At 43.8% G+C, this 20339-nt stretch overlaps 1 protein-coding gene across 2 annotated transcripts in view; it reads left to right on the forward strand.

Moving 5' to 3' along the window:
• GHR (growth hormone receptor) overlaps positions 1–20339 on the forward strand; it is a 213653-nt gene that overhangs the window by 21839 nt on the left and 171475 nt on the right. Inside the window, exon 2 of one of the 2 annotated variants that reach the window (XM_084833153.1) lies at positions 13195–13280. The exons of the other annotated variant lie outside the window; for it this stretch is intronic. The gene's annotated coding sequence lies outside the window, so the exon portion shown is untranslated. The remainder of the gene's footprint in view (positions 1–13194; positions 13281–20339) is intronic. 2 annotated transcript variants of the gene reach the window in all.

A 20339-nucleotide genomic window follows, 5' to 3' on the forward strand; every position in this document is an offset into this window, starting at 1 on the left:
GTTCTCTCTGCACTGGCTATGTCTATGTGCTTGGAAATGGAATGCAGAGATGGGGAAAAGGAGGCGGTCCTGGGGGCGGGGCAGCAAGGATATTGTGGAAGCTGCATTACACAGCTTCCTATGTGCCACGTGGCCACCCCCCTCCCCTCCCCTTCGAAGCTCCCCAGGTAGACAGGCAAAATTGCCTGTCTAGCCAAAAATGCAGGGCGGCCTCCCTGCATTGGATAGTCGTCGGCCTCCAAGTTCGGAGGCTGATGACTATCTCCATAGGAGTGCGCCCTAAGTCAGCCTTGATGCAATGTTTTTTGGTGGGGGTGGGCAACTTGTGACCCTCTAGATGCTTTCACCTACAAGTCCCAACAGCCCTAGCCAGCATAGCCAATGGTGAGGCATGATAGGAGTTGTAGGCCACATCATAGATAGAATCATAGAATCATAGGGTTGGAAGGGGCCTACAAGACCATTGAGTCCAACCCCCTGCTCAGTGCAGGAAGCCTGATTCCCAGGCAGTTCCCCATCAAAGTACTAACCAGGGCAGACCCTGCTTAGCTTCCGAGATCAGACGAGATCCGGAAGGCCACAAGTTGGTCACCTCTGGTTTATTGGTTCTACAACTGCCAGTCCTTCAGCAAGTCGGTTTCATTGAAGTTAATATTTTCTCTGCCTGTAGTAGAATTCTTGTGATTGTGTGTTGCAACACAGGCCACCTATGTGTCTTCAGTTCCCACTCACCCACCCACCCCGGCATGGTATGTAAATAGTAGGATGACAGCTAATACTATGTTTATATTTAATGATGCATCCTGGCAGCAAGCAGCCACTCTGCATGTGTGCGTGCAAGCGCATTTCTGAAATGGCCATGTTACTTTTCCACATTCCAACTTATCAAGTGCAGCCTAGTGCCTACTTGAAAGATTGTGTCAGCTGGTTGGTGTATATGAGTTCCTGTGATACTGGCCAGTGTAATTGCTACAGTCAAGGGATGACATTGACACCTGGCACCATCATCTTAAAGTATATAGCACTACTGTCTACAGAGACAGAGAGAAGCCCTCCATAGAGGCCCTTTTAGATAATACAGTGTTTATTCACCCAGATTGGGAGACATTCAGATAATCCTGCTTTAATATTGGCGTAGAGCAGACTTTCCCAACCTGGTGCCCTCCAGATGTTTTGGATTACAACTCCTAGAGTTCCTGACCATTGGCCATGCTGGCTGAGGCTGATGGGAGCTGAAGTCCAAAACATCTGGAGGGCATCAGGTTGGGGAAGGCTGGAAGAGAGAATAAACATTATTAGGGTAGTGTGGTACACTGGACAGAGTACTAGCCATGAATGTGGAATGTCTAGCCTTAACTTCCTTCTTTGTCGAAGTCCAAGTAGTTCAAGGCTGCAGTCCTGCAGCATGCATACAAGTGGAGGGTGAGAAGCAGAGTACCTCTGTTTCTGTTCTTCCTGTGAGTAGCCTACACGCTAGGAAAACTGGGGAAGAATGAGCTTCTGAATGCTTCTATGTCAGGTAAGGATAGTCTCATTTTAATTGAATTGCCTGTGTTGCTTGTGACCAGCGTGGCCACTTGCCAGAGAAACTGAGGGTTATAATGGACATCTCTGGATCTGTATGTGGATAGGATTACTGGTGAGTGACTCATTTCAGCCTAACACATGTCACAGGGGTGTTGTGGAGACTTGATAGGTATATTTACTTTGTAATGTATGTAGAAGCTGAAGTAATGTAATTTTGTGAGTGTCACTGTTTGATTAATGGGGCTGATATTGAAAAGATGAAAAGAAGAAAACATTGCTCTTATGTTTTTCCAAATAGGAATCTGTTGTTATTGACAAACCAGTTCCCCCATTGCCTATGGAAGACAATTCTTAACAGAACTGAAAATTTTGCAGGATATATATATATAAAAATATCTTAAAAGTAAGGCAGTTGATTTAAAAAAACAACACCTAGATCAGCCTTCCCCAATTTGGAACCCCCCAGATGTTTTGACTACAACTCCTATCAACCCCAGCCAATATGGGACTTGCAGTCAAAAACATCTAGAGGGCCCTGGATTGGAGAAGGGTGACTTAGAAGAAGAACAGGTATTCGCATTAGATGTTAGGCTGAAGAAACTGAAAAGTAAAATTGGCAAGTTTGAGAAGAATGGAAAGGCAAAGAGGAAATTCCAGCACAAGTTTCAAAAGCATGAAGCGGATACTTGAAGGCACTGATGACTGACCACACTACAGGTCTTATCAGCCTATATAAGACTCCAGTTGGGTTTAGCTTTCTGCTGAGACAACATTGCATGTACATCCAGGGGCAAACCCAGATTGGCTTTAGCCTCATGTGTTGAATGACTTTGATTGGCTTGCAAGGGAGGAGATAGATACACTTAGGGAGCAATCCTATGCACGTTTAGACAGGAAAACATCTTACAGCTCCCAGCATCCCCCAGCCAGCCATGCTGGGAGTTGTAGGACTTATTTCTGTCTAAACATGCATAGGGTTGCGCCTTTAATAATTAACCATACCTCTGATGTGACAACAGCACAGAAGCCACCTATATCTAGTATTTTAGGAATAGCAGGAGGGGGCAACATGTTTCAATCCTGCCCCACCCCCCGGGGCTGCGCTGAACGTGCTGCCAAATATCAGTGGCAGTAGTGGCAAACTGCAACAATGGCCTAAAAGGGCCAAATTCAGTTTTAAAACAAGGTGCATGCCTTGTTTTGAATATACATTTGGTATTTTTAGGGCACCATTATGCTTTGTCAGCAGCAAATTTGGGGGCGGGAGGGGCTGCCCAGGGGCTGCATGCGGCTTGTGGGCTGCGGACTGTGTGTTTCCCACCCCTAGTATACAGTGTCTCTCTTTTTATTAAGACCATATACAGACTGCTCTGAATTTAATGATTGGGAGCGCCAATCTCTCTGGGCTGGTTTGCACATTATCCAAGTCATAGAATGCACCTAAGTAAGCTTCAGGCTTTCATGCTTCCGGCTTTCCCCTGCGTCTCCAGAGCAGCCATGAGAATTAATTTTAAAGCCTTTGCTTCCATTTTAGATTAACCACAGCTTGTCATGTTCTCTGAATTCAGACAGATTGTGATAAATCTTAACTATGGTTAGTGGAAACAAGCCAGCTTCAAACCACAGCTTATGAAACTGGCTTGTTTTCACTAACCATAGTTAAGCTTAACCACAGTTTAGGGTTTGGACATAACAGTAAACTGTGGTTAAACTAAAATAGAAGCAGAAGCTTCTGATTACCTCCTCTTAGCTGCGCTATAGGAGGGGAGAGGGCGCACATGAGCCCACAGCTTGCGTTGTCTTGTCCTCATAATGCAAAACTACGGTTTAGTGTTATGTATGAACTGGGCCTGTATGTAATGGATGATTTGATGAAAGAGCAGGCATTCACTTATACATACAGAAGTGTTCCTAGAATCATTTGCACACACAAAGAAAAAAAGTCTTGTGGCACCTTTCATTTCATTTCATTTATTACATTTCTATACTGCCCAATAGCTGAAGCTCTCTGGGTGGTTTACAAAGATTTAAAATCATTAAAAATACATTATACATAGTATGAAAAACTATATACATACAAACATATAAACAGATGGCACACACACATATCTAAACAATTCCAAACTATAATCAATAAGAAAAATCCAGGACCTGATTAAAAACCTCATCATATGCTGCCAAATACCTGAAAGAAGAGGAAGGTCTTAACCGGGCACTGAAAAGATGACAATGTTGGCACTACACTGGTCTTGTTGGGGAGATTGTTCCATAACTGGGGGGGGGGGTACCACTGACCAGGCCCTCTCCCTTGTTGCCTCCTTCCGAGCTTCTTTTGGAGGAGGCACCTGGAGGAGGGCCTTAGATAATGAATGTAGTATATGGGTGGGTTCATTCCAGGAGAGGCAGTCCATCAGGTTTGGCAGTCTTGAGCTATATAAGGTTTTATAGGTTAAAACCAGCACTTTGAATTGGGCTCAGCCACTACAGGCAGCCACTACAAATGGGCCAGAATTGGTGTTATATGTTCAGATCTTCTGGTCCCTGTTATCGGTATGCTGCCACATTTTGCACATGTTGCAGCTTCTGAGCCATCTTCAAAGGCAGCCCCAGATAGAACTCATTGCAATGATCTAACTTGGGAGGTTACCAGAGTATAGACAACTGAAGCCAGGATATCCCTATCCAGATAGTGGCATTGTTGGGCCAATAAATGAAGTTGATAGAAGGCACTCGGTGCCACTCAGGCCACCTGAGCCCCAAGTGATGAAGATGGCTCCAGTAGAACACCCATTCTACCTAAAGGCTAACAGATTTGTTGCGTCTGATGCAACAATAAATCATCTTGCTATTAAGCAGCCACAAGACTGCGTGCTCGTGCGCATATATGTATGCTGTAGCCAATTAATGCAGCTGCCTCTCTGGATTTTTGAAAAACCTGAAACATGGATTTCAGTGAATCCTGATGAATATAGGCGACTAATATGAAACCTATTGGCTGGACCTCTTTTGAAAGTTCTTTGGGACTTTGTTATTGATTGCTGCAGTGAGTTAAGCATAGGCAAACATTAGCTTGGCCTTCACCTCAGAGGATGTCCTATTTTCTGGATCCCCGTTCTTTTCATGCCAGAGGTTTGGGAGATTGAGTGGCAAACTACATGGACATGGTACAGTCTAGCTGGACTATACCACTTCCAACTGGTAGTGGGAGAATTGCATGTTTGGAAACTCACCCTTATAATAAACTCCCTGAATGTAAAAAAAACCCTAGTATGTCAGGAAAATGGATAGGTTAGAACTTGTCTCCTTGACATAGCAGTTATCCATGTTTAGACCATTTGTAGACTGAGGTGGTATAGCCCAGTAAATGTTGTATAATGTGATTCTGTTCATGTTGCTTGAGTCTGAAGTAGAACATTTTTGGGTGCTCCAGGCGGGGTTTAGGCCGTTTCTGTGCAATCATTTTATAACACATGAAACGGCACACTTGTTTCTCCTTTGCGCACCATCTGCACACAGCTCCTCAAGTGTGCACTTCTCTTATCTTGTTCCATGACTCAAACCACAATATTCACTACCTGAAATGAACTTGGGCCATCTGATACAGGAAAAATATGTTGCTGTTAGGCAATTGGTCCTTGGGAGATAACGCTTGCTCACGTAGCTCATGCTTCAACAGGTACCATAGGGGAGCATGGTTGATTTTCACTTCTGGCATCCTGGCTGCAGCATGACTTGGTGTTTGAGAAGAAGAAGCATTTCCTAACCAGAATTGCAACACTCAGCACTTTTCTATGTCCCTAGCTTTGTGCAAACATCAAGGAATTAATCGCTAGTGAATTATTACCTAGTCAACTCTGCTGCTCTGGCAAATGTATATTCTCTTCCCATCGGTCTTGTTAATAGACATTCAGGTGCCAGAATCTCAGTGAATTTATTCTGCCATCAACTCATATGATAAATGGACAGCCAGGTTAAGCACATTTCATGCACTGCCGCATTAAATTTGGCCCCAAGTCAGATCACTTATCTGTCTGATTCAGTATTGTCTACACTGAACATTTGCTTTGTGGATCTCTATTTTGCAATAGAAATCTTGATTGGGCCCATAGCAGGTGAGGAAAGTTTAAAAGCCCTCCTACACTCAATGCTATGGTCCTGATCTGGATTGGATCCCCTGTGCCTACTCTGTATAAAAATGAAAAAAAGTAATATTTGCTATGGCTCCAACTGGCAGCTCCTCTCTGGCATTTAAGGTGGCCATTTACACATTGCAAAGAAGAGGACCTGCATTGCCAAAAAGGAGGACAAAAGAGGATGTCGATTTGCATAAGGAGAGCCATGCTGGATCAGATCAAGGTCCATCTAGTCCATCATTCTGTTCACACAGTGGCCCACCAGCTGCCCACAGGAAACCCATAAGCAGGACATGAGTGCAACAGCACTCTCCCACCCATATTTCCCAGCAACTGCTATACGTAGGCACATTGCCTCTAATACTGGAGGTAGCACTGAGCCATCAGGACTAGTAGCCATTGATAGCCTTATGGTCATCACCATGTCTTGTGGTAGTGAATACCATAGTTTAACTATGTGCTTTGTGAAGAAGTCCTTCCATTTATCTGTCCTAAATCTCCCACCAATCAGCTTCATAGGATGACCCCGGGTTCTAGTATTTTGAGAGAGAAGATCAATGTCTCCCTATCCACATTCTCTACACCATGCACAATTTGGTACACCTCTATCATGTCTCCCCTTACTCACCTTTTCTCCAAGATAACCAATCCCAGCTGTTGTAACCTTCCCTCATAGGGGAGTTGCTCAAGCCCCTTGATCATTTTAGTTGCCCTTTTCTGCACCTTTTCCAGCTCTACAATATCTTTTTTAGGTGCGGTGACCAGAACTGACCACAAGTGTTCACACCACAGATTTGCATAAGGGCAGTATGATATTGGCAGTTTTATTTTCAATTCCTTTCCTAATTATACCTAACAGGGAGTTTGCCTTTTTCACAGCTGCTGCACACTGGGTTGACATTTCTGTCCAGCACAACCCCAAGATCTCTTTCTTGGTTGGTCACCACTAGTTCAGATCCCATCAGCTTATACTTAAAGTTGGGATTTTTTGCCCCAACGTGCATCACATAAAATTTGCATATGCTAATTTATATGCATAGATGCTAATTTAGATATTATTGTAAGTTAAATAGAAACACAGTACATTTATGACATCATAGTGAAAAAGACTGACCAAGTCACCTGTGTGTCTGCTCAGTCTGATGTCCAGGTGATAACCCTTGATGAGCTACTTCAGGTCACTTACTTTACCTTCGTAGGGGTCTTCCTCTTTAAAACAGACTTGGAGTAACAGCACTTCAAAGAGAGGATGTTCTTCAAACAGAGGACGGTCCTTTATAAAGTAGAATGTTGTAAACCACCTTGGGAGGGCTTCTACCCTGAAAGGTGGCCAAGAAATACTTTAAATAAATAAGAATGCATGGCCATCCTAACAGAGATTCAGACAGGAGTTTTACCAGTTCTTGTTGTAGATGCCTGGGATTGAATCCTGGATCTTCTGCCAGCAAAGCTTGTGCTCTACCTCTGAGCTTCAGCCTTTCCCTTTCTTTGTGCTTGTTGGCTTCTACCATCTCTTCCTATTCTCTGTACCTGTTGGGTTTGGCTTTCTATGTTTGTTGTCTTCTGTTTCTTATCCTGCCAGATCTAAAAGGGCCTAAGGGTGTTCTCCACACTTTATAATATAACCCACCCTGGGAGGAGTAATAATGAAGGTCGGAAAACACATTTAAAAATCAATTAATTAAAATAAATAAATAAACAATCAACATTTTCTTGAGTTTCTTATATTAGTATATAGAAATAGACAGACCTGGGCTTCTGCATTTACCAAACATCAGACCATTTTACGAGACCAGGAGGAAGAGTAGGGCAGGAAAGTGGGAGGCAATTGCGCAGCCCTTATAAGGCCATCACTGAGTCTAACAGATGCCTTAGACTGCAATCCTATGCATGTTTTGAAAGGGAAAAAAAAAGCCTTACAAATCCCAGCATGCTGGCTGGAGAGTGCTGGGAGTTATAGGCCTTCTGTCTGAACAGGCATAGAGTTGCGCCCTTAGCAGTTTTTGGAGAGAAAACAAAAATACATATTTAAGAGAGGAAAGCTTAATAGCCCATGTGTACCATGCCTGTCAAAGTCTCAAAAGTAAACTGGAAAGAAAATGTCTCATCAAAGCAACAGGGTACATTTTACAGTACTTTTAATGATCAGAGGTTTACAAATGAAGCAGCTTTTAGCATGGTATGTGGCAGATGAGTAACGGTCTTGCACATTAATGATTTTTCTCTTTACAGATCATTTCAGGGTTTTTTTTAAACAACTAAACTTTATGTATTATATTTCTACTAATGTCTTGCACGTGTTCAGCCACTATAAAATGCTTTAATGGAGCATGTAATTAACCCTGCTGTTGAAATCAAGCATAGCCTTGCATCTCCGACTTCTTGTTTTCGACCAGTGAATGAATGCAGGGTCTGGAGTTATGCGTAGTTCACAAAGCTTCTTCCCCTTTGAGTGCTGAAGCATTTTCAGGCCAGAATAGATACACAGAGCCTATTGCTGCAGTTATCATAGTGTTGAGGGCTTGTGTGATTTGCTCATGGACAAAGATATAGTCCTTGGCAGGAGCAGCCTTACGGTAGGTGGGTGTCAAATCCAAAGGTGGAGGAACTGCCTTATCCAAAGGGAGCATGTTTCCCCCTCCCTTTTATGGGTGCTCTTTTTAAAAAGCTTTTACTTGGTTGCAGTGGAAGGGAAATGGTGTACATTTCCTCCAATTCCAGGATCGTGTTAGGGGAATGGAAAAGCATTGGATCTTGAGGATACAAGCCTTTCCCCGATCCGCCCCCGACACAGAGTGCCCTCCCTTTTGCCTCGTTCGACGTCCAAGCAGCAAGGGCCATGGATGTTTCTGCAGTAGCTGGGAAGGGGGGTTGCAAGGTCAGATCTCCGCCTGTGAGGCCAGACCTCTCTCTCTGCCCCTAGAGGGGGAGAACCAAAACCTCCTATGTATCATAGGCTTGCAGCCTTACTCTTCTTAGACCCCACCTCACCCAACTGCAATATGGGTATGCATGCACATAATGCACCCTGCAACATCAAGCCTGGTGAGTGGCTGAGCCAGTTCTGCCGACCGGTCCAAGCAGTGGTGTAGTGGAGTCAGGGCTCACAGGGATGCAGTGCCAGCACCTTTTTATTAGCAGGGATGCTGATGTCTTCTGCCTCCCTCAAAGTCCTCTATTCCATCTGATCTCAGCTGAAATCCTCACAGTCACTGGGGGGAAATGAATTTCCCCAGTGCTCCCTTTTGTAATGCAAAGTATTTTGGTGTGGCCTGGTCTTGAACGGGAAATTAAGACCCAGCAGCTTTACAGAAGATCTGCTCTTGGTAGAGACAGAATTGGTAGAACTGGTGTGTTGCTATGGATTGACATGGCTGCCTGTATTTTTGGACTCTCTTTGGAGGCATAGCGATGGAGACTGTCATGATAGGCATCTGCACTTCAGAATTTAACACTACACCACTGCCCCCAAGCTGGAGGAAGTGTGTCATCAGTGCCTTAGGAGTGCGCTCTAGGCTGGGCTGTAAGGTCACAGCTGCAAGCAGAGGCAGTTGCCTGTGGTGGGTTGTCTGTTTAGCATGAAAGTCACGCGTGGGATGCCTCCATATTTTCTGTCTCCGCATTAACCTGCAGGGAAAGGGCAGGTTTGACATCAGGAAGGTCTCTCATTGTAGCTGTTTGTTTCCTGTAGTATTACTCTAGTAATCCGTTGTGCTTTGTTCTTCTCTTGGCTTCGCTCTAGAGTGGCTTTGTCTCCTTTTAACAGTCTGTCTGCTTGGTCTAGTATATGGACTTCTGAAATGAAAGTGTGTATGTTTTTAGCTAAAATCTGGGTTGTATTTTATTATCTCATTGTTTATTAATATATGGTTGGATCCAGACTTAACCCCGCTTAGAGTAGACTGTGACTTAAGTCACAGTGATTTCAGTGGGTCTACTCTAAGTGGGATTAAGTCTGGATCTAACCCTATATCATGACCAACTTAAGTCCCATTCATTTCAATGGATCTGCTTTAAGTAGGTCTAACATTGAATGCAGTTTGCTTAACTGACTTGGTTTTTTTTCTGCATTGTAAAGCAAAGATCTATCAAAGTTGCAGCTCTCTTAACCTTCAACAGGGTGACAGAACACGAAGAGCCAGACTAGATGTGCCCTTGATACATAACATGCAGCTACGTATCAAGCTTTTCCTTAATTAATACAAGCTTTTATGGGCCGAGGGTGGGGAGGCAATCCTTACAGAAAATGCAGTGCATGGGAAGGTGCCCTCCAGGTGTTTTGGACTTCAACTCCCAGCATTCTTTACCATTGGCCATGCTGGCAGGGGTTTCTGGGACTTGAAGTCCAAAAATCTAGAATTCTTCTGCAACTCTGACCCCTGACTTCCATAACCATTTTTATATGTGTGAATGTATGTATGTATGTATATGCATATATGTCAAGGCAATAGTGTTAGACTGAGAGCCCATACAGACTCCTATTTTACCATATATTCAGCCATGATGGCAGTTGATGGTTGGTTACTTTCTCCTTGGAAGGATGATACAGATAGCTAAGCTACCTCAGGGTGGAAAACAATGGTTAGGAAATTAGAGATGTTATGTCTGTGCCAGGGCTTTGAGTAAGATCCTTGTTACAAGGCATGATGGAGGTTATTTGTATATTGCAGAAATTCAAAGACACTAAGAATAACCCCCATGTACAATTTATATTAATAGGGCTCTCTGGTTTTTAGAGGTAATTGCAAGTTTCCTTCTGTGGGCCATATCCAACTGTGTCCTACTCCTAGCGTAAATGATGTTGCATGAGCAGAAAACTTGGTTTCAAAATGTGCATATTGGAGAATGCAACTAAAGTTCTGGTTGCACAACTGCTTGTGCAAGAGGTGGCACAACCACTTTCAGGAGTAGCACTAATGCAATGTGCAAGTATTGTGCAATGGCAATATTCGGTGGAGCTCTGCTGGTGCTATTTGAGTTTGCAGAATGACAATGTTGGATGGTGCCCAGAAGTGCTACTACACAGCCCTGATTTTCAAGACTTAATGGGCATGAATAATACTCTGAAGATTAACTGTTTGGAGGAACAGATAACATGTATGCTATGAACATCTTTTTTACAAGTGATTATTGACAGCCTTTTCTTCAATTCAGTCTATCCAATTATGGCTAAAGGGGCAACAGAACGTTAAGCAGCATATTTAGAAAGTCTGTGTCCAATCCATCAGTGTCCAGAGTTGGGAGTTTTCTTTTTCAATTTACTTTGATTTGAAGTTGAAGTGAAAGAAAATAGTCGTATGCAAATGGAACCTGCAAAAAAAGATTGCAGTATGGAATGCTCCTATTCAGGACTCCAGACGCTCCATTTCCTACTGCCTGAAAAGTCAGTTAGCATTCCACGCTGTCTGAGCATGCTCAGTCCTCATTGACCTGTTTGGGGAACAGGCGTAGTTGGCACACCAACTGAATGGTATTGGGCGCTCCAGGTCACCAAGATCACTTGGGCCTCCAGTGACAGAGTTGCCCCACTTAGATGGTACCATTTTTGCTACATAAGCCACAACACTCACAGCCTGAATGTTGGAAATAGAGGGAATAAAATCATTGTTGGCCTTTCATCGTCTTCTCCTGTCTTGTATCAGATTGTTGAACTGGCACACTGGTGAACAGGATAGAGTTTGCAATTGCTAAAAATTGATTGGCTGATAACTCTCCCAAATTGTCATTGGAGCCTGGATTGACAGGCTATTAGAAGTGGGTGTTAGGTACATGAAAGCGCAACAGGTTTTGACTGCTGAACAGACAATTATGTGTTAGTGTGACAGTATATTTTTAGAGCCATTTCAGAGATTGTTTTTTAACCTCCAGAATGTCAGTGGCTGTTTGGGATGTTCTATGTCACTTTTGTCAGTCTCTCCATCCTGGAGACAGACTGGCTGTTTTGCAGGTGTTTTTGTTGTTGTTTACAGGAACTGAGTTTCAGAGTTAAATTGACCTGAAAGAAACTCACACCTTTTTTCATTCCAACTTGAATTTAACATGAATCTTATGATAGCATTACAAATATGGCTGCAAATTAAAAGTAGCATTTAAAACTTTGGTGTAGGGCTACATGAACATATGGAGCTGAGTGAATGACCAGTTTGTTTGTTTGAAATATACCCTGCCTTTATTTCTTTTTTTAGTGCCCAAAGTGACTTACTTAAAATGACTTTAGTTAACGACAACATAAATCAATGAGAGTGACACACATCAGAACAAATTCAGAGAAGCAGAACAATTAGCAGTTGACAAGCAAATGCCTGAGAGCAAAGCAACATTATTATTTTTACTTGCCGTCTAAAAGAAAGCAGAGATGGTGCGAACTGAATTTCCCTGGGAGAGCCTTCCAAAGATGGGGTGCAATGACTGAGTAGGTCCTGTGGTCCAGCTAGCTCAAGACTGGGAATTCCAGGGGTAGGCCGATTTCAGGTGTGCAGGAGCTACATTGTTTTACTAAAACACCTGAAATTCACCATCTGGACCCAGGTGCGAAATAGTGGCTCATTTGGGTGGTCATGGGCTAAGTTTTAAGGAACAGGGTGTTTCTGAGCACATGATCAGCCCAGGAATGTGTGGTCAATACCAGAACCACAAATTCATTTGCACAAAAGTCCACTTGTGGTTTCTTCCCACACATTCTTTTTCAACAACCAAATTTGGGTGGCGTGTATGTGCGAAAGCTTTTCAATTTAGTTGTTGCTTTTGTTAGACAATCAGGAGCCAGAAACCATTGCTGATCTACTGCAAATCACTCAAAGATCTACCAGTAGATCTCAGACTACTTTCTGCCCACCACTGGTCTGCTTACCCTTGTCTCTGCGATAGGTCTTGTCCATCTTTGCTACCCAAGATCCTTGTAACATGAGATGCCAGAGACTGAATGTGGAACCTTATACATTCAAAGCCGTAGCCACTCACTTCTGTCAAAGCAGAAATGCAGAACCCCAGGACTGGGAGCCAAACCCAGCCCACCTGGAGTCCTAATCTGGCCCTCCAGGGTTCCCCAAAAGATCACACCCTCTTCTTCTGGCCCTACTCCTTCCTGCCCAATCACCAATCATTTGGTAGTTTCCCAGCTTTTCTGCAGTTTTTTCCCCAGTCTAAAAGGTTGAGATGCCTCTCCTAATTCTCAGTTACTGGCAGCTAAGGGCTTTAAGCTACGATATGCAAGTATTTTGGCCCTGCTCCTTTTGCCTTTTACTCCACTGGAATGTGGCCCCCAAGAGCTTGTCCAAAATAGAACTCAGTCCTCTGTTCTGCACCCCAGCCTTGAAGCTCTGAATTTAACCATATGTATAGCATTATGGCTGGCCAGCTAGCCTTTTTGTCAACCAGATTGCTTGTTAATGGTCTGATGTGGAGTAGCAGATCTGCTTCCCAGTAGGAGTTCCTGCTGCTTGCTTCCAATTATGAACTACTTGCATATTTGTAAAGCAACCCCCCCCACCACCATAACTTACCAGTTAAGCTGTCCATATGTTCTACTTTTCAGAAGACTGTCCACTCCAAGTCCAGTTTAAAGATCAAGAACCATAAGAAGAGAGAGAAGGTCACCTGGTTGCAGCATTCCTCAGTCTGGTGAAATATACTATTAGTTATAGTAATTATTTCTAAATTTGAAACTATACATATAAATCAACACATGCAGATTTTATGGAAATCTGTGTCCTCTTTTGTCCTCTTTCTTGGCGATGACGCACAAGTGGCCAGCCTATTTCTTGTGCTCTCTTCTGGAGAAACCAAAACCTGGAAATTGAGTCCCTGGAACTTCTCACCATGTGGGGAAGTGGAAAGTGCACAAATGTGCTTATTTTCACTCACTGTCATGTGCTTCTTTGCAAATGGTCTGCATAGAATTTAGTCTTGTAAAGGATTCTTGAATACTGTATGATGATATCCCTGGTATCCTCAAGGATGAAGGGTGGTTTAAAAATATGTTGAATAAACAAACAAATAAGTATATAATAAAGGGGTTCCATCATGCCATTCTGTTCCTGGGGAGCTGGATTTTTTCATGGCTTTTAGTAGCGTGGAGATGACATGGGGAATAGGAATCTTCTGGACTCTTTCACACTCTGAATTCTCATTCTCTCTCTCTCTCTCTCTCCAAACATGATTGCAATATATCACCTTAGTGTGAAAGAAAGTGTTTGCTATGAAAAATCCTGTACCATGTGCGATGCTTAATGTCTGAATTTCCTCTAAGATGCATCCATTCATAAATAACCCGGCAGGGTACTTTAATAATATGAATGATTATATTTATGTTGTGTTTTCAGCAACCTTCTTTCTTGCAGTTAAAACCCTTTCCTGAAATATGGCAATATTTACGCTTATGTTTGTGTGGTGACTTGAGCTCATCTTGTTAATGCCCTTATGTAGTTTAGAGGGAACTATTAAGGGTTGAAGGTGTGGGCTCATGGCGTTGGGAGGGAGAAGGGAACATTCCATACAGAAATAGCAAAGTTGTTGATGCTTTGCAAGTAATGGCCTGTCCACACTGTAAATATAACCCCAGAGAATCCAGTTACATGTTGTCCCCATAACTAGTCACAATATACGACTAAATTGTACGCAAGAAGGGTGACGTTCTGTAACATAAAGTGCTGGGTGTGATAGTTTACTGATGCGCTGAGATTTGTGAAATTGTTCATTGTATGTCAAAGGATCATCAGTAGAGTACAAATGTACTTTAAAAAAAGAAAAGAGAAAAAAGTGTGATTCCTAGAATGGTGAATTCCACATTGGCACTGGAGAATCACAAAATAATCCTACCTGAGATCCTTTAATATGTGACTGATTCCAACAACTGAACATGGGATGTTTTACATGCATGTAAAATGTTTACAGCTAAACACTGAGCTGTAGCCCTTCTGCCATATGGACAGATGAACCTCTAACAACTTGGTCCTGTGGGTTGGCTTTTGCTGCTGTCATACACACAGTATTTTGCATCCTGGCATCCATTGCTTAGTGAAGCAAACATCTCACTTTGTTTCACATGCTGTAGAATTTCCTAACTGCAGGAGCTGCATAGGTGTTCATCTAGGGTTGCCAGCTTGCTTGCTTGCTTGCTTGCTGCCTGCCTGCCTGCCTTCCTTTCATTCTTTCTTTTTAACTGCCTCTGCTCATATGACCTTAACAACAAGTTCAGAGGCAGAAATTAAACTGTTGAAATGTTTTGCGTCACAGTGTCCCCACACCAGGAAAAGCTTTACCTGCTAAATTTCTGCATATAAGGTTGTTGCTAAAAGCACACGAGCAGGAGTAATAAAATAAGAAAAAGACAGACAGACAGACAGAAAAAAGCTGGCATCCCTATCTGTATTACTCCTCTCAACTCCCAGGCTGATAACACTTGACAAGTGCCTTCAGGCACTTTTCCCCAAGCTGGGGTTTTCTGACACACCTTTGCTGAATCAGCTGGGGGAAAGCAGCTAGAAAGGTGGGGCTATAGAAGCAAAGGAGCAGATGAGGGAAGGATTACGAGCACACACACACACATCTTAGAACACGCACACCTCTGCTGCTTCTCTCCTTCAAATTATGCCGCCTCCTGCCATCTTGCAGTGAAGCAGCAGACAGATTTCTCAGGCTGTGAAAATGTAAATCTGTTCTAAGGATCCAGCGTTGTGCTATTGCAACAGCACCGGTCCTGTGTCAGTGCTTCGGCTGTGTTTGGATCCCTGCACTGGCTGCATTTATTTAAAAACAACAACAACCAGCATTGAGAGATAAAAGATTAATAATCTTAAACGTATCTAACCATGCCAGTTGTATGTGTTTGGAACAGGAGTCTTCCTACTCGCTTTCCCTTCTTCAACCCAACTGCTTTTAGTTCCTCCTTGCTTTATCTATATTTACTCTTAATTGCTCATCTTTCTTGCTTTCCATCTCCGGTGCTTTTATGTACCTGCCATGTTCCCCTTTGCTATCAGTAGAGTGTTTATGCACTTCTTTTATGCGTCTGGTTTTGGTTTTTGCTTTCCCATTCTTTTTCAGCCATTTGGTTACTGTACAAATAAATATAGCCTTGAAAGCCTATGATAAGTATTCTTCCAGCACCTGGATTATTATGAGTCAAGTTACAAATGGGGAAGCTTGCCAAAGTCAAAGCAACGTGAGCAAGTTAATAGGAAAATCACTGGTAAAATGCAGTCATTAGTGGCTGTGTGGGGTGAGGACAGGAGGAGGGAAATGAACAAATGAGGTCAGGAGTTTTCTGTGCTCTAGTAATGTACTTGTTCATCAACTGAAACAGCAACAACCACAAAATCTATCTGAACTTCTCGGGGTGAAAGTTGCCCTACTATTCAAAAGATCCCCTTTAGCTTTGGCATTGGGGTTGCCACCTGACCAGACAAAGACTGGGCTGATCTGCTCTTGTGCCTTTATGATTGTAATATGATTGGCACAAATGAGCAGGCAAAGCTTTTCACAGCATGGAGATAAGCCTTATTGCCTGCTAATCTGTGCACATCAAGCTGCTGTAAAATGTGCACTTAAGGCTGGACCACCGGCAGCACTTTTGCTCCTATTAATTATTTTAATTGTTCGCACGTGTATGATTCCTCTGCCTACAAAGAATTCAGAGCAGTTACCACATGGTTCACAGGAAGCCTCCCATTCAGGCAGCTGATCGGAGCAGATCTGCTTAGCTTTAGAAGTGCATCTTCTTTACATTATCCAGCAGAGCTTTTCTTATGTTCCAGCAAGACTCTTCTGATCTAGCATGGCTCTTCTTATGTTCCAGCAGGGCTTTTCTGATCCAGCAGCGCTTTTCTTATGTTCCAGCAAGGCTTTTCTAATCCAGCAGGGCTCCTCTTATGTTCCAGCAGGGCTTTTCTGATCCGGCAGGGCTTTTCTTATGTTCTTATGGGTCCCCATTGCTCTTCCGATGGAGAAGCAAAGGGACCTGTCAGGAGCGCCCTAGCTGCCTCTTGCAGTCCCCTCCAATAGCCAACTCAGGACACAGACGATGAGGATTCTTTCCAAGGCTTTATTCTATTATTACTTTATGATTCTTACAGATACTAATCACTAGCAACTAAGCAAGGAACTGCACTGGGGATAGATAGCAGAGTAGCCTAAGCTTCAGGTAAGGCAGTTGGTCCCCGTTTGAAGGAGAACCGCGGGAAGACTCTGAACTTATGGGCTATGGAGAGATCCTCCCTCTTTCCCTTGGGTCCTTGGGACGCAACTGTTGTTTTAGCGCCAAACGAGCGGAGAGCCTCCTTTCGGTGCCCTCCATCTGTCGTCCGTCCCTGCGTCTGTGCCGAGCATCCAGCAAGCCCCCCTCCAGCGCTCTCTCACTGCCAGGGTCATTATCTATCCCAGGAATGCTGCAGGAGGAATCTCTGCCAGCTGCTGTGCTTGTGAGAGATGAGTGAGCTCCTCTCCCATGGATTGCTGTTCCTCCTCAGAATCAGGACTGCTCTGGGGCTCTATAAGCTCAGTTTCCACCCTGACAGGACCTCTGCCATCTTGGCTTCACTGCACACAGGGCTTCCCTGACCAGGAAGGCCCACACATAGTATCAGAGATAATAGTGAAGATTCCTTTCCCTGCCTCCTCCACAACCCTTGGTAGGGCCGAGGCCTGCACTCCCAAGGAGGCAGGGCCTGTGGAAGTGGCACAAGCCTCCGCGGGCTGGATCCAGAACTTCTGGAGACTGGATTAGGCCCGCAGGCTGGAGGTTCTGCACCCCTGCTGTAGAACATAGATAGAAGAGAGAGGCAATTGAGGGAAGTGGGGGGATGAACACAGGAAATATCTTTTGAATTTTCAAGTGGCAACTCAGCATACTTGATAAGAACATAAGAAAGAACATAAAAAGAGCCATGCTGGATCAGACCAAGGTCCATGTAGTCCAGCATTCTGTTCACACGGTGGCCAACCAGCTGTCGACCAGGAACCTACAAGCAGGACATGAGCATAACAGCACCTTCCCACCGATGTTCCCCAGCAACGAGTGTACATAGGCTCAGTGCCTCTGGTACTGGAGGTACCACATAACCAAGGACTAGTAGCCATTGATAGCCTTATCCTTCAGGAATTTGTCTAACCCACTTTTAAAGCCATCCAAGTTGGTGGCCATCACTACATCTTGTGGTAGCAAATTCCATAGTTTAACTATGTGCTGTGTGAAGTACTTCCTTTTATCTGTCCTGAATCTCTCACCAGGCAGCTTCATGGGATGAACTCTGGTTCTAGTACTTTGAGAGAGGGAGAAAAACCTCTCCCTATGCACTTTCTCCACACCATGCGTAGTTTTGTAGACCTCTATCATGTCTCCCCTTACCCTCCTTTTTTCCAAGCTAAACAAGCCCAGCTGTTGTAACCTTCCCTCATAGGGGAGATGCTCCAGCCCCTTGATAATTTTAGTTGCCCTATTCTGCACCTTTTCCAGCTCAACAATATCTTTTTTAGGTGCGGTGATCAGAGCTGTACACAGTATTCTAAGTGTTCCCACATGGTTCTTTAACCAGTTACTGATCCATAAGAGGACCTGTTCTCATATTCCATGACTGCTAAGTTTGCTCAGGAATCTTGGGTGAGGGGCTTTGTCAAAAACCTTTTGGAAGTCCAAGTAAACAGCGTCTCAAGTATTGATCAGCAATACTTGGGAGACTAAGCCCTATGGTTAGCTTGTGCTATCCTTAGTGATACGTAGCATAAAATAAGAACTCTTGAGTGCTCTTGGGAAGGAAGGAGGGAGGGTCTTCAGCAAACTCAGAGCAGTTTAATTATGAAGCATGGCTGCTTTCGGGAGGCAAGCCTCTTCGTACTGGTTTCCTTCAAGCGTCAAATTAATCACCCTCCTGGACTATAATTAGCTGAACACCTCAGACATCGTATAACTCTGGATCTGTGAAAGAGGTCATCGGGAACATCCCAAGAGGGCAAAGCTATTGAATTTAGTGTCAGTCCTTAGGCTGTTCAGGAAAATGAGCAGAGAACCAAGGTCAAAGGTTCTTGAGAGGGCCTGCAAGTGGTCAAATGAGATTGGGTCCACTTAAAACTAGGCATGTTTGGTATCACCATTCTAAAGATGGGTACAGCTGTAATACTCTACAATAGCTGACACCATTGCAGACACCATTGCCGTCTTACGTGCAATGGATCAGTCACATCCTGCTGCACTCCTTACCAGCTGCAATACATTTTTTTTATTTCCCTGAAAGGTTTGAAGCTGCATCCATAAAGGGACAAGGTGGTTAACAAGTTACATCCGTAAAGGCTTGGGGTGGTAAACAAAATTCAGGGCCTTTCAGGTCAATCCATTTCTATTGCAGAAAACATGTTGCTCATGCGTACAGAAAGCACTCAGTAAAGTGTTTCCCATTTAAGGGATATCACATTTCCCCGGTGTTCAACACTGCAGTGTACTGTTTCTGGCTGTGTGCAGGGCCATTGTGATTTGAAGTGCTTTCTGGAATGAAGATACTTGAGTGTCACAGGTATCTTTTGGATAGAACCTGTACCATTATTGATGATGATGAGCAGCATAATTCCCACCGCATCCATCCTTGCACCAGAGCTCATCCTACAATTGCAAATGTGGAATTTAGGAAATAAATTACCTAGAATATGGGGAACCAATTTTGTTTTCATATAGATTTTTTAGTAAAATTTAAGAACTGCCAAGGATGTCTCTTTGAATATACACTGTTTAACTTAAGAAATGAATTGTGTATGCCCATCAATCAATTTCTAGACTATACAGTATGTCAAAATTAGTTCCAGTGCTGCATTTGTTGCTCATGTACATATTCTAATATCATTTTAAATAGATTTTCTAATATCTCTTGTGCGAAGCTTTCCTGCCGACATTTGAAGGTTCTTGTACTTCAGACATGTGCCAGTTGCTCTAGATGAAGAGTGGGGTGGCTGTCACAATCATGCCCTTCTTCTGAGCTTCACAGAGGCATCTGGTTGGCCACTGTTGGAAACAGAATAGTAGAAAAGATCAGGGTTTGGAACTTCTGTCCAGCAGGTTTGGTCTGGCCCACAGCATGTTTCCACCTTTCTCCGTTTGGCCTTCCCCTCAAGAAAGACCAGGTGGGGTGCGAACATTGGGTGCCAATGCCCAAAGGCACTCCATGCACCTTTGAGAGATGGTACCCAACAGTGTCCCCTTCATGGATCACTGCCTTGTTGTGGTGAAGGGGCTTGCGTAAGTCAGTGAAGCCATAAGCTATGCCGTGCAGGGCCACCCAAGACGGACAGGTCATGGCAGAGAGTTCTGACAAAATGTGGTCCACTGGAGAAGGAAATGGCAACCCACTCCAGTATTCTTGCCAAGAAAACCCCATGGAACGTATCACAAGGCTAAAAGATATGACGCCGGAAGATGAGCCCCTCAGGTCGGAAGGTGTCCAATATACTACTGGGGAAGAGCAGAGGGTATTTCCAAGTAGCGCCAGAAAGAGTGAAGCGGCTGGGCCAAACCCGAAAGGACACTCAGCTGTGGATGTGTCTGGTGGTGAAAAGAAAATCCGATGCTGTAAAGAACAATATTGTTTAGGAACCTGGAATGTAAGATCAATGAATCAAGGTAAGCTGGAGGTGGTCAAACATGAGATGGCAAGATTGAACATTGACATCTTGGGAATCAGCGAACTAAAATGGACAGGC

This window comes from Heloderma suspectum, chromosome 2, assembly GCF_057233095.1.
Source record: "Heloderma suspectum isolate Gila_16-S chromosome 2, 16-S_ref, whole genome shotgun sequence".
Taxonomy (NCBI): domain Eukaryota; kingdom Metazoa; phylum Chordata; class Lepidosauria; order Squamata; family Helodermatidae; genus Heloderma; species Heloderma suspectum.